This window comes from Pyrus communis, chromosome 5, assembly GCF_041283825.1.
Source record: "Pyrus communis isolate YQ-2024b chromosome 5, ASM4128382v1, whole genome shotgun sequence".
Lineage (NCBI taxonomy): Eukaryota > Viridiplantae > Streptophyta > Magnoliopsida > Rosales > Rosaceae > Pyrus > Pyrus communis.
The window spans coordinates 7647117-7658116 of record NC_142569.1 but is presented as its reverse complement, the minus strand read 5'-3'; the positions used below and the strand labels follow the sequence as shown (position 1 = coordinate 7658116).

Below are 11000 nucleotides of genomic sequence, written 5' to 3'. Positions count from 1 at the left end.
CATAGAAAATTAGGTAAAGTTCTCACTTTGGGTGGCCAAAATCTTGCAGGCTCACAGCTCTCATCTTTTCCTGCAATCATCACAGACAGTTGGATTGCAAAGTTGTAGGCTTGCTTTATTAACGTGACTGATTTCCGGATTAACCACCACTTCCTGAATCTCACAAAGATCTTCAATTATTTGCTACTTGCTTGCAAAGGAAGCAAAAATGATTGAAACCAAAAGCATCTCTCTTCCCTTGTAGTTTTGCTACAAGTGCTACAGTCTCGATTCATATGGTATAGAAACAAATTGCACAAAAAGACCCGCGGCCGAGTACTAGTTAACGAAATTTCATTGATTACGGGTAAGAGATTACAAGTTAATAGCATCACCACCGAAAAAGCACCTCTGCAGCTCAGCTGGCTGACTTCTCTGAAGTAAGCCATTCTTTTGCAGCTTCTAAGTCGGGAAGGACAACTGCGCCAGATTCCCTCCACTCATCGGCATCAGTTGTCTTGAACCTATCCAATAACAATGCAAGCATCCCAATGCTGTTGCTGGGATATAGTCTTTGCGCATGCTGTCCCCTATGTGCAGAACCTCGTCCAGTGACAGATTTCCAGCCCTTTCAAGCGCAAGCTCATAAATTCTCGGGTTTGGTTTCTCCACGCCTTCTATACCAGAGAACACTCCAAAATCCCAATCAGTTCCCTGAATAAACAATTAGTACGATACCATCAGGAAGAGAAAGAAACGAAAGCAAACCAATCCTAAGGGATGTGCATACTGAAGGCTCAAGTAATGCTGCTGAAACAGAGATTTAAGTAACTTACGTGGTGCACACCCAAGGCTGGAAGAATTACATCTCGATAACGGTATTCTGCATTGCTAATCATTCCAACTTTAAGACCTTGTTCATGGACCCATCTTAGAAAGGGTTGGGAGTCAGGAAAGATAGAATAAGGAGCAGAGGAACCAAAAGGATGCATACATACGTCAGTTCTCAAATGTCTCCTCATCGTACTGATATCCAGCCTATCATAAAAAAAAAAATATGTCCATTTCAGAATAAATGAACAAGGAAATTACTCGAGAAAATATAAAGTCCTAGCTGATACTATTTATCGTCTAAATTCATTAGGGGTTGATGTTTTCATTTTTCTAGATTAGCAAGTTCTGTGAGTTATTCAGAGGCACCACAAAAGCTTGGCATCACATACAACGTTGTCGAGAAGCTAATTATCACATCGAACTGTACCAAAAGATTGACAAGTCATGTCAAATATGTTACCCTTGTAAAGGAGTCTCTAACACAAGTTTTCCACCATCTGATGTTGGGCATTTTCGCAGCATGCCCGAAACATGGATGCTTGGTGGCCATGTCTTTATATGCATATCTGAAGCCCTCACGCACCCTTTTGTAGTCAGGGCATTCCAGCCCAACAGCTTTGGCTGTCATGCAATAGTATTCACGAAGCTCCCCCTTGTAAGCTAGCAATGTACCGGTAACATCCACTGTTATGCACCACAACTTTGCCAGCAAGGACATTGTAAAACTGTTTTGTAGTGAATCCCCAAAATTGAACCAGAAAATGCCTAAGTATCTAGGAACTTTCAGTATACGATGGGATCAAAGCACCAAATATTGCTGGAGTCAACCAACCTCTTCAAGGAGTTCCCGTTATCACTGCATTTTCATGGTAGATTTATTAGGTTATGATGGGAACGTTCCAATTACAGATAATGAGTACTGTCAAAATGGCATCAGATTTAGATTCAGATTCATAACCCCATGAATACCACCCCGTCTATATATCATTCTGTTCTCGTAACTATCTTCCGTGTACAAATAAAACTAATATGAATGTTCTTCAAGTCAAGTAGCTCGATGTACAAAACTGGAATGGAAAAAGATGAGCTGCATCGGCTATATCTACATTTCCTACTTATACATTGCTTCTTAGTCTACAAAAACAAAAAAAAAGTAAAAGGCAGTGCTTCTAAGTTTCTAATAACATAAAAACCTCACAAACACATAGAATGGAACCAAATACAGATGCAGATCTATACATCAGGACCAAATGATTTCTGAATTGCATAGTTAATAGCATCAGATACTGCGTCAGTTGTTGAAACAAAAGCTAGGCCTAAGGGGCAGATTCGTTCCCATAAATTAACGCAATGATCAAACAGATAACTTACCCTAGATTTTTTTACATAGTATCTTGATGATAACGAAATGCCCATTTAGTGGGATAAGACTTGGTTGGTCTTGCTGTGTCTTGATGATAAAGAAATGCCCTTCCCCCAACATATAATTTTTGGTTTACTAGTGCACACTGCACACACAAGCACTAAAGGATGAATCTGTAACAAATCCAACTTCTAAGTCAGAATTCAGCTTACCCAGATGCCCAAGACACATATATGATTTTTATCTGTATCATCAAAAGTTTTAGCCTTTCTAATCATCCCCAATCACCAAAACTAAAAATAAAAAGTTTTAGCCCTTCCAATTCATTTCTCTTCTAATTTTTCAGCAAAGCATCCAATATTGAACACATAAACAAAAGATTCCACTCGAAAGTTAATGTGACAGCCCGTCCTGAAAATATCAAAACGTACGTGTGAAAAGACACTTTTACCCCTAGTTCGTTCCCTTTACGTTATTGGTTATTTTGTGTGGTGTTGGCATGTGTTGGGCCACACACTCACACTGTCACTCTCCCTGTCCCTCTGTCCCTTTCCCCTGTGTCTGTCCCGAGCTCCATTCCTTCCCTTTCTCTTTGGAAACGTACGGACACACACACAACCACACTAAATCTCCACAGATCGAGGGAACCAAGGCCACATTCAAGCTCGTGAGGCTGGGAGGAGTGCAGCTGTACCATTTTCAAGTAAGAAAACCACCGTTTTCACGTCGATTTCACGAAGTCCGATTTGGGGTACTATTCATGCAAACGTAATTTCTCACGTTTTAGGGAAAATGAAGCTTGTAGGTAGCTTAGTGAGGTCCCAAGGAGTCTCAGAGTAGTTCGTTTGAAGGAATTGGACGTTGGGATCGCCGTATTCGAAGTTGGCCGGAATTGGAGTGTGGTGACAGGTGAGATCTCGTGGTTTTTAACCCTTAAAAGTGGTATATTTGTGTTCTCTTAAGTCTAAGCTTCATTTTGGTAGTAATTTTGTCAAGTTTGGGTGAAAAACGAACGAGATATCAAAGTTAGAAAATTTTCCAGTTTTCCGATGCCGGCGACGGCACCGGAGGTTCGCCGGGGAAGGAGACGGAATATTCCTGACGCCGTTGACGGAATCCGTTAGAACTAACGGAATATTCCCTGCGGCGTCAGTTGACGCCGTCAGCGTGCCAGGCACGTGCCTGCGCGTGGCCGGCGCGTGGGGGCGCGTGCGGCGGTGAAAATTTTTTCTAAAAATTTGGGTGTGATCCTGAGGTTGTGTAGAGCACGTTGGTATATTCATTTGTCCAATTTGAGCAATGTATGAGAAGTTATTACGAGAAGTTGGTTATGTGCTTTAAAATTAACGTTTTTGTAGTTGTTTCGCATATAGGTGATACGTATCCCGAGGACGAGCGTGGTCACTCGAGGCAGGAGGGCTACGACCCTTCCACTTACCAGTGAGTGGGCTTTTGGTTTTCCGTATATACCTATATACATTTATTTTCCCAGAAATTGTTTGAAAGGGGTTAATTGTTTTATGTCATGCACCATATTATTATTGTTTATGCATCATCACGTGCATTATTAGTTGCACACATATACATATGCATATTGGGTGCTGTGGACGCACAGGTAAGTGCCAGGTAAGTGTTAATTATGTTTATTTTCAGTAGTGGTTTGAGATGCTTAGAGAGCTCATAACCTACACCCCCGGTGTTAGTGCTCCCGCCCAGAGTAGGGCACAGTCCTTCACGTGATGTTCACCTCCCGCACCACACGCTCAGCTTGGATCCAAGTTAGGTGCACAGTCCTGTCGTACAGACCACATTAGGTGGTTCCGACTCGTAGGTGACCCGCGATTATTCGCACAGCCTTCACGTGATCGTAGCACTAGAGCGTATATATATGTTACACCCAGGCCTGTCGTACAGACCACTTTAGGTGGTTCCGACTCGTGGGCAGGTTCAGTTATTGAGTTTGAGATTTGAGCTCTACATGCAGCCGTACAGGTCACGTTAGGTGACTCCGGCTGCCAGATTATATGTTATTGATATGATTTATACCTGAGCACTTGCATTTCATTATGAGGTTTTGACATGGCATATTCTTGAGCATGATTAGCATATCTATACATACGTATATATGTTTATTTTCTGGGAAGTATACAGGTTTTACGGCGAGGGGTTAGAATGTATTTTACTAAATGGTTTTAGAAAAGCTTTGTTTTTGCCCACTCACGCTTTTGTTTTGCGCCCCTCCAGGTTCTAGTTGCTTAGCAGGTTCGGTGGTTTCCCAGAGGGTTTTCCCGGCATTTCTGACAGACACTCACCAGCGTAGGGTCACCCTCGGGTGTACTATTGTCGTATCATTTTCTTTTGGACTGCTGTAGACTTACGCTCTGAATTTGTGTCTCACTTACGCTAGCACTTGTTTTTAGTACTTTGTATGCTAGTTTTTAATTATTCGTACTTTTATATTACTATTTTATTAGCTTCCGCACGTGCACATGGTTACGTCACCTCCGTGTGACGGCCAACACGCCCTGATCTCGGTCGGGGTGTGTCAGTTTGGTATCAGAGCCTAGGTTTGGCAGTCCTGTGCTTTTGTGTGAGTATTCTAATGGTTTTGGTGTCTTCTGTCAGAATTATGCCGCCTCATCGGGAACCACGTCGCTCTGATGAGTCTAGTTTCCCCGATATTACTCAGCTGGGGGAAGCTATTGTCACCGCTATTCAGTCAGCGATCCGCCCTCCCCAGAGGACTCCTCTGGAGACTATGTACAATCTGAAATTGGATAAGTTCGAAGGTAATGAGGGTCACGAGGGCACAGAGCGATGGTTGAAGCACATTGAGAAGACTTTCCGTGTGTTGCACAATCAAGGGAACCTTCCTGTTGAGAGGTGGGTCGAGACGACCTCATGGTTTCTGGGTACGGAGTCTGCAGCCTGGTGGGAACAGGAGCTTCGTCGTTTGACTCCAACTGAGAGGGCTGATTGGAACGTTTTCAAAGAGTTGTTCAAGAGGAGGTTTGTGCCTCCTGAGTATGTTGATCATAAGAAGCAGGAGTTCACCGAGCTGAGACAGTGGAAGATGACGGCTAATGAGTACTATTGCAGGTTTACTGATCTGTCCCGCTACCATCTTGACGTAGCTGGTAATCCGGCGGAGATGCTTCGTCGTTTCCGCTTAGGCACCAGGAAGAGGTGGCGTTCGATGACGACTACTACCTACTGTGAGACCTACCAAGACTTCTACGAGATATTGTTGAGGTTTGAGGACTCAGAGAACATGTCGAGCGAGAGTGAGGAAGAAGAAAAAGATGGCAATCAGAAGAAAGATGACAAGGGTAAAGGTTAAGCGTCGCTCGGGCCTCGTAGGACACAGAACTTTAAGAGGGGAGGTGCTAGTTCGAGTTCTTCTAGTGGTGGCTTCAGTGCCACTGGACAGGGACGAGGAGGTAGATTTTCTGGTGGTGCTCGAGGCCAGAGACAGGGTGATGGTGGTCGAGGCAGAGCTCCAGTTTGCCGCAGATGTAATAATCGGCATTTCGACGAGTGCCGGCGTGGCAGCAGTGGTTGCTTCACGTGTGGGCAGATGGGACATCGGGCTGCGAATTGTCCCCAGAGTCAGCAGCAGAAGCCGTAGCAGACTTTCATGCCACCACCTGCACCAATTCAGCAGATTTAGAGTCCGAGTAGTTATGGCCAGACAGGTCGAGGTGGTGCCTACCACTACCAGGGTGATGCTGTTCCTTATGCCCCGGGACAGTATCAGTATCCCCAGGACCCGTATTCCCAGGGTGGTTATCCTCCGTATCCTGGCGGCTATATGCCGTATCCTCTAGCTTCAGCAGGTGGTTCTCAGTGGTTTCAGGGAGGACAATTTCAGCCAGGAGAGATTGCTACTAGTAGTGCAGGGTCTTCGAGGCAGTCGAGTCAGCCCAGTCAGGGGCGTGGTACCCAGGGTCGCGGTGGTCAGGCGAGTAGAGGTCGCGGCGGACGACAGCAGGCCAGGGGCATATTCACAATATGTCTCTGCAGGATGCTCAGAACAACCCGGATTTGATTATGGGCACGTTAAAAATTCTTGGTTATTTTGCTAGAGTATTAGTTGATTGTGGAGCTACACATTCCGTGATTTCTCATACATTTGCTCAAGTGACGCAACCTCGCCCCACACCTCTAGGGTACGATTTAGAGTTCGCTATGCCTAGAGGAGATAGATGTATTGTAGATCGCGTGTACCCAGGATGTCCAGTGATAATTGATGGTGTTGTTTTGCCAGCTGATCTTATCCCGTTAGATATTGTTGACTTTGATGTAATTCTGGGCACAGATTGGTTGCATTTCTATCGTGCCAATATTGATTGTTACGGGAAAATAGTTACGTTTCACCGTCCTGGACTACCTGTGGTTACTTTTGTGGGTGATCAGAATGGGGTGAGACATGGCGTTATTTCGGCTTTGCGAGCGAAAAAGTTGTTGTCTAAAGGTTGCCAGGGGTACCTAGCTCATGTGGTGTTAGATGAGGCTGTTCCTAGCAGAGTTGAGGATGTGAGAGTAGTCAGACACTTTCCTAATGTTTTCCCCGAGGATTTACCTGGTTTACCCCCAGATCGAGACTTGGAGTTCACTATTGAGTTGCTTCCAGGTACTAATCCTATTTCCTTGACTCCTTATCGTATGGCTCCCGCTGAGTTAAGGGAATTGAAAGTTCAGTTGCAGGAATTAGTGGATAAGGGTTTCATTCAGCCTAGTACTTCGCCTTGGGGCGCTCCAGTATTGCTTGTGAGAAAGAAAGACGGAACTTTGAGGCTGTGTATTGACTACATGCAATTGAATCGGGTGACGATTAAAAACCGTTATCCATTGCCTCGTATCGATGATTTGTTTGATCAACTTCGAGGCGCTTGTGTATTCTCTAAGATTGATTTGAGGTTTGGATATTATCAGCTGAAGATTAGTAGGGATGACGTCCCTAAGACGGCGTTCAGGACTCGTTACGGTCATTACGAGTTTCTGGTTATGTCATTTGGGTTGACGAATGCACCAGCTGCTTTTATGGATTTAATGAACCGGGTGTTCCAGCCATATTTGGATAGATTTGTTATTGTCTTCATCGACGATATTCTGGTGTATTCTAAGTCCAAAGCGGAGCATGTCCGACATCTTACTTTGGTGTTGAAGAGGTTGAGGGAACACCAATTGTATGCTAAGTTTAGCAAGTGCCAGTTTTGGTTAGACCAAGTTGCGTTTTTGGGGCACATCATTTCTGCTCAGGGTATTTTGGTGGACCCTCAGAAGGTCGCAGCTGTGGAGAGTTGGGAGCAACCGCGAACTGTCACTGAGGTGAGAAGTTTCCTTGGTTTGGCGGGGTATTATCGGCGTTTTGTCAAGGATTTCTCCGTAATTGCTTTACCACTGACGAGATTAACGAGGAAAGACGTTAAATTTGAGTGGGATGATAAGTGTGAGCAGAGTTTCCAGCAGTTGAAGCATTGTCTCACTCATGCACCTGTTTTGGCACTCCCAGACGATAGTGGTGATTTCGAGGTTTATAGCGATGCTTCCTTGAATGGTCTGGGATGTGTGTTGATGCAGCATGGTAGGGTGATTGCTTATGCTTCACGACAGTTGAAACCTCATGAGTTGAATTACCCTACACATGATTTGGAGTTGGCCGCTATCATCTTTGCGTTGAAGCTGTGGATGCACTATCTTTATGGGGAGAAATGTAGGATCTTTACAGATCATAAGAGTCTTCAGTATCTTTTTACTCAGAAGGAACTTAATCTTCGTCAACGGAGGTGGATGGAGTTGCTCATCGATTACGACTGCACGATTAATTATCACCCTGGTCGTGCAAACGTAGTGGCTGATGCACTTAGCAGGAAGTCACAGGGCTGTATCAATGCGTTATACGCTAGTCGTATTCCTCTTTTGGCGGACTTGCGTGCTACGTGAGTGAGGTTAGAAGCAGAAGATCGAGAAGTGGCGTTACTTGCTAATTTCCAAGTTAGACCAATTCTAGTTGATCGGGTGCTTGAAGCTCAGGTAGCTGACCGGGAGACTCAAGAACTAATTCAAGCTCGAGATTGAGGAAGGAGGAGAGACCTCAGAGTTCGTGATTCGGATGACATGTTGATGCAAGAGGGTAGAATGTTCGTGCCTATTAATGTGGTTTTGAAGAAAGAAATTCTCGATGAAGCACATATCTCGGCTTACGCCATGCATCCAGGAGCTACTAAAATGTATCATACCATTCGACCATTTTATTATTGGCCGGGTATGAAGAAGGAGATAGCTGAGTATGTGAGTAGGTGTGCTGTTTGTCAGTAGGTTAAAGCGAAAAAGAAGAAGTTGTTTGGGTTGTTGCAGCCGCTTCCCGTTCCAGAGTGGAAATGGGAAAATATCACTATGGATTTTGTGTACAAGCTTCCGCGAACACATAATGGTTTTGATGGCATTTGGGTGATCGTTGATCGGCTCACTAAGTCGGCACATTTTATTCCTGTAAGAGAGAAGTATTCTTTGGGCCGTTTAGCGGAGTTGTTTATCTCGAAGATTGTGAAGTATCATGGTGTCCCTGTGAGTATTGTCTCGGATCGTGATCCACGATTTACATCGAAGTTTTGGGTGGCTTTTCAGGAAGCTTTGGGCACGAGACTACTTTACAGTACGACGTATCATCCTCAGACGGACGGACAGTCAGAGAGAACTATTTAGACCTTGGAGGATATGTTGCGGGCTTCAGTGTTACAGTTTGGTGATGCTTGGCATCAGCGGCTGGATTTGATGGAATTTGCTTACAACAACAGCTTTCATTCGAGTATCGGCATGGCGCCATTTGAGGCATTGTATGGTAGATCTTGTTGCACACCGTTGTGTTGGTCAGAGGTTGGAGAAAGAGTTTTAGTGGGTCCGGAGATTGTTGAGGAGACTACTCAGAATGTTCAGGTAATTAAGTCTAACCTGAAAGCAGCCCAGGACAGGCAGAAGAGTTTAGCAGATCGGCATGCTATGGACAGAGTGTATGAGGTTGGCGATTGGGTATTTTGAAGCTTTCACCGTGGAGAGGAGTCGTACGGTTTGGAAAGAAGGGTAAGTTGAGTCCCAGGTACATCGGACCATACATGGTCACAGAGCGAGTTGGTGAGGTAGCTTACAGGTTGGAGTTGCCTCCGGAGTTGGCTAGAGTGCATAACGTTTTTCACGTGTCTATGCTTCGACATTATGTTGTTGATCCGTCTCACGTGATACCTCCTCAACCGTTAGAGATTAATCCATATTTGACTTATGACGAGGAACCGGTGACGATCATCGATTGGAAGGAAAAGGTTCTGAGGAACAAGACGGTGAACTTAGTGAAAGTTTTGTGGAGGAATCATTCAGTCGAGGAAGCTACGTCGGAAACAGAAGATCGGATGAGGGATTTGTATCCTCGGTTGTTCTTTGACCACTAGGGGTTGTTATTTGGTTGTTTTGAATTTCGGGACGAAATTCTATTAAGGTGGGTAGATTGTGACAGCCCGTCCCGAAAATATCAAAACGTACGTGTGAAAAGACACTTTTACCCCTAGTTCGTTCCCTTTACGTTATTGGTTATTTTGTGTGGTGTTGGCATGTGTTGGGCCACACACTCACACTGTCATTCTCCCTGTCCCTCTGTCCCTTTCCCCTGTGTCTGTCCCGAGCTCCATTTTTTCCCTTTCTCTTTGGAAACGTACGGACACACACACAACCACACTAAATCTCCACAGATCGAGGGAACCAAGGCCACATTCGAGCTCGTGAGGCTGGGAGGAGTGCAGCTGTACCATTTTCAGGTAAGAAAACCACCGTTTTCACGTCGATTTCACGAAGTCCGATTTGGGGTACTATTCATGCAAACGTAATTTCTCACGTTTTAGGGAAAATGAAGCTTGTAGGTAGCTTGGTAAGGTCCCAAGGAGTCTCGGAGTAGTTCGTTTGAAGGAATTGGACGTTGGGATCGCCGTATTCGAAGTTGGCCGGAATTGGAGTGTGGTGACAGGTGAGATCTCGTGGTTTTTAACCCTTAAAAGTGGTATATTTGTGTTCTCTTAAGTCTAAGCTTCATTTTGGTAGTAATATTGTCAAGTTTGGGTGAAAAACGAACGAGATATCAAAGTTAGAAATTTTTCCAGTTTTCCGGCGCCGGCGACGGCACCGGAGGTTCGCCGGGGAAGGAGACGGAATATTCCGTCAAGTCTGACGGAATATTCCTGACGCCGTTGAAGGAATCCGTTAGAACTAACGGAATATTCCCTACGGCGTCAGTTGACGCCGTCAGCGTGCCAGGCACGTGCCTGCGCGTGGCCGGCGCGTAGGGGCTCGTGCGGCGGTGAAAATTTTTTCTAAAAATTTGGGTGTGATCCTGAGGTTGTGTAGAGCACGTTGGTATATTCATTTGTCCAATTTGAGTAATGTATGAGAAGTTATTACGAGAAGTTGGTTATGTGCTTTAAAATTAACGTTTTTGTAGTTGTTTCGCATATAGGTGATACGTATCCCGAGGACGAGCGTGGTCACTCGAGGCAGGGGGGCTACGACCCTTCCACTTACCAGTGAGTGGGCTTTTGGTTTTCCGTATATACCTATATACATTTATTTTCCCAGAAATTGTTTGAAAGGGGTTAATTGTTTTATGCCATGCACCATATTATTATTGTTTATGCATCATCACGTGCATTATTAGTTGCACACATATACATATGCATATTGGGTGCTGTGGACGCACATGTAAGTGCCAGGTAAGTGTTAATTATGTTTATTTTCAGTAGTGGTTTGAGATGCTTAGAGAGCTCATAACCTGCACCCCCGG

The 11000-nt window shown here is 44.8% G+C and overlaps 1 pseudogene across 1 annotated transcript; it reads right to left on the bottom strand.

Moving 5' to 3' along the window:
* Window positions 1-356: 356 nt before the first annotated feature.
* LOC137724478 (uncharacterized) lies at window positions 357-1531 on the bottom strand (annotated as a pseudogene). Its single transcript, XR_015962004.1, has 3 exons — window positions 1274-1531; window positions 816-1017; window positions 357-693 (listed from the first exon to the last, which is right to left on the bottom strand). The product of XR_015962004.1 is annotated as an uncharacterized LOC137724478 (transcript).
* Between the last annotated feature and the right edge of the window lie 9469 nt (window positions 1532-11000).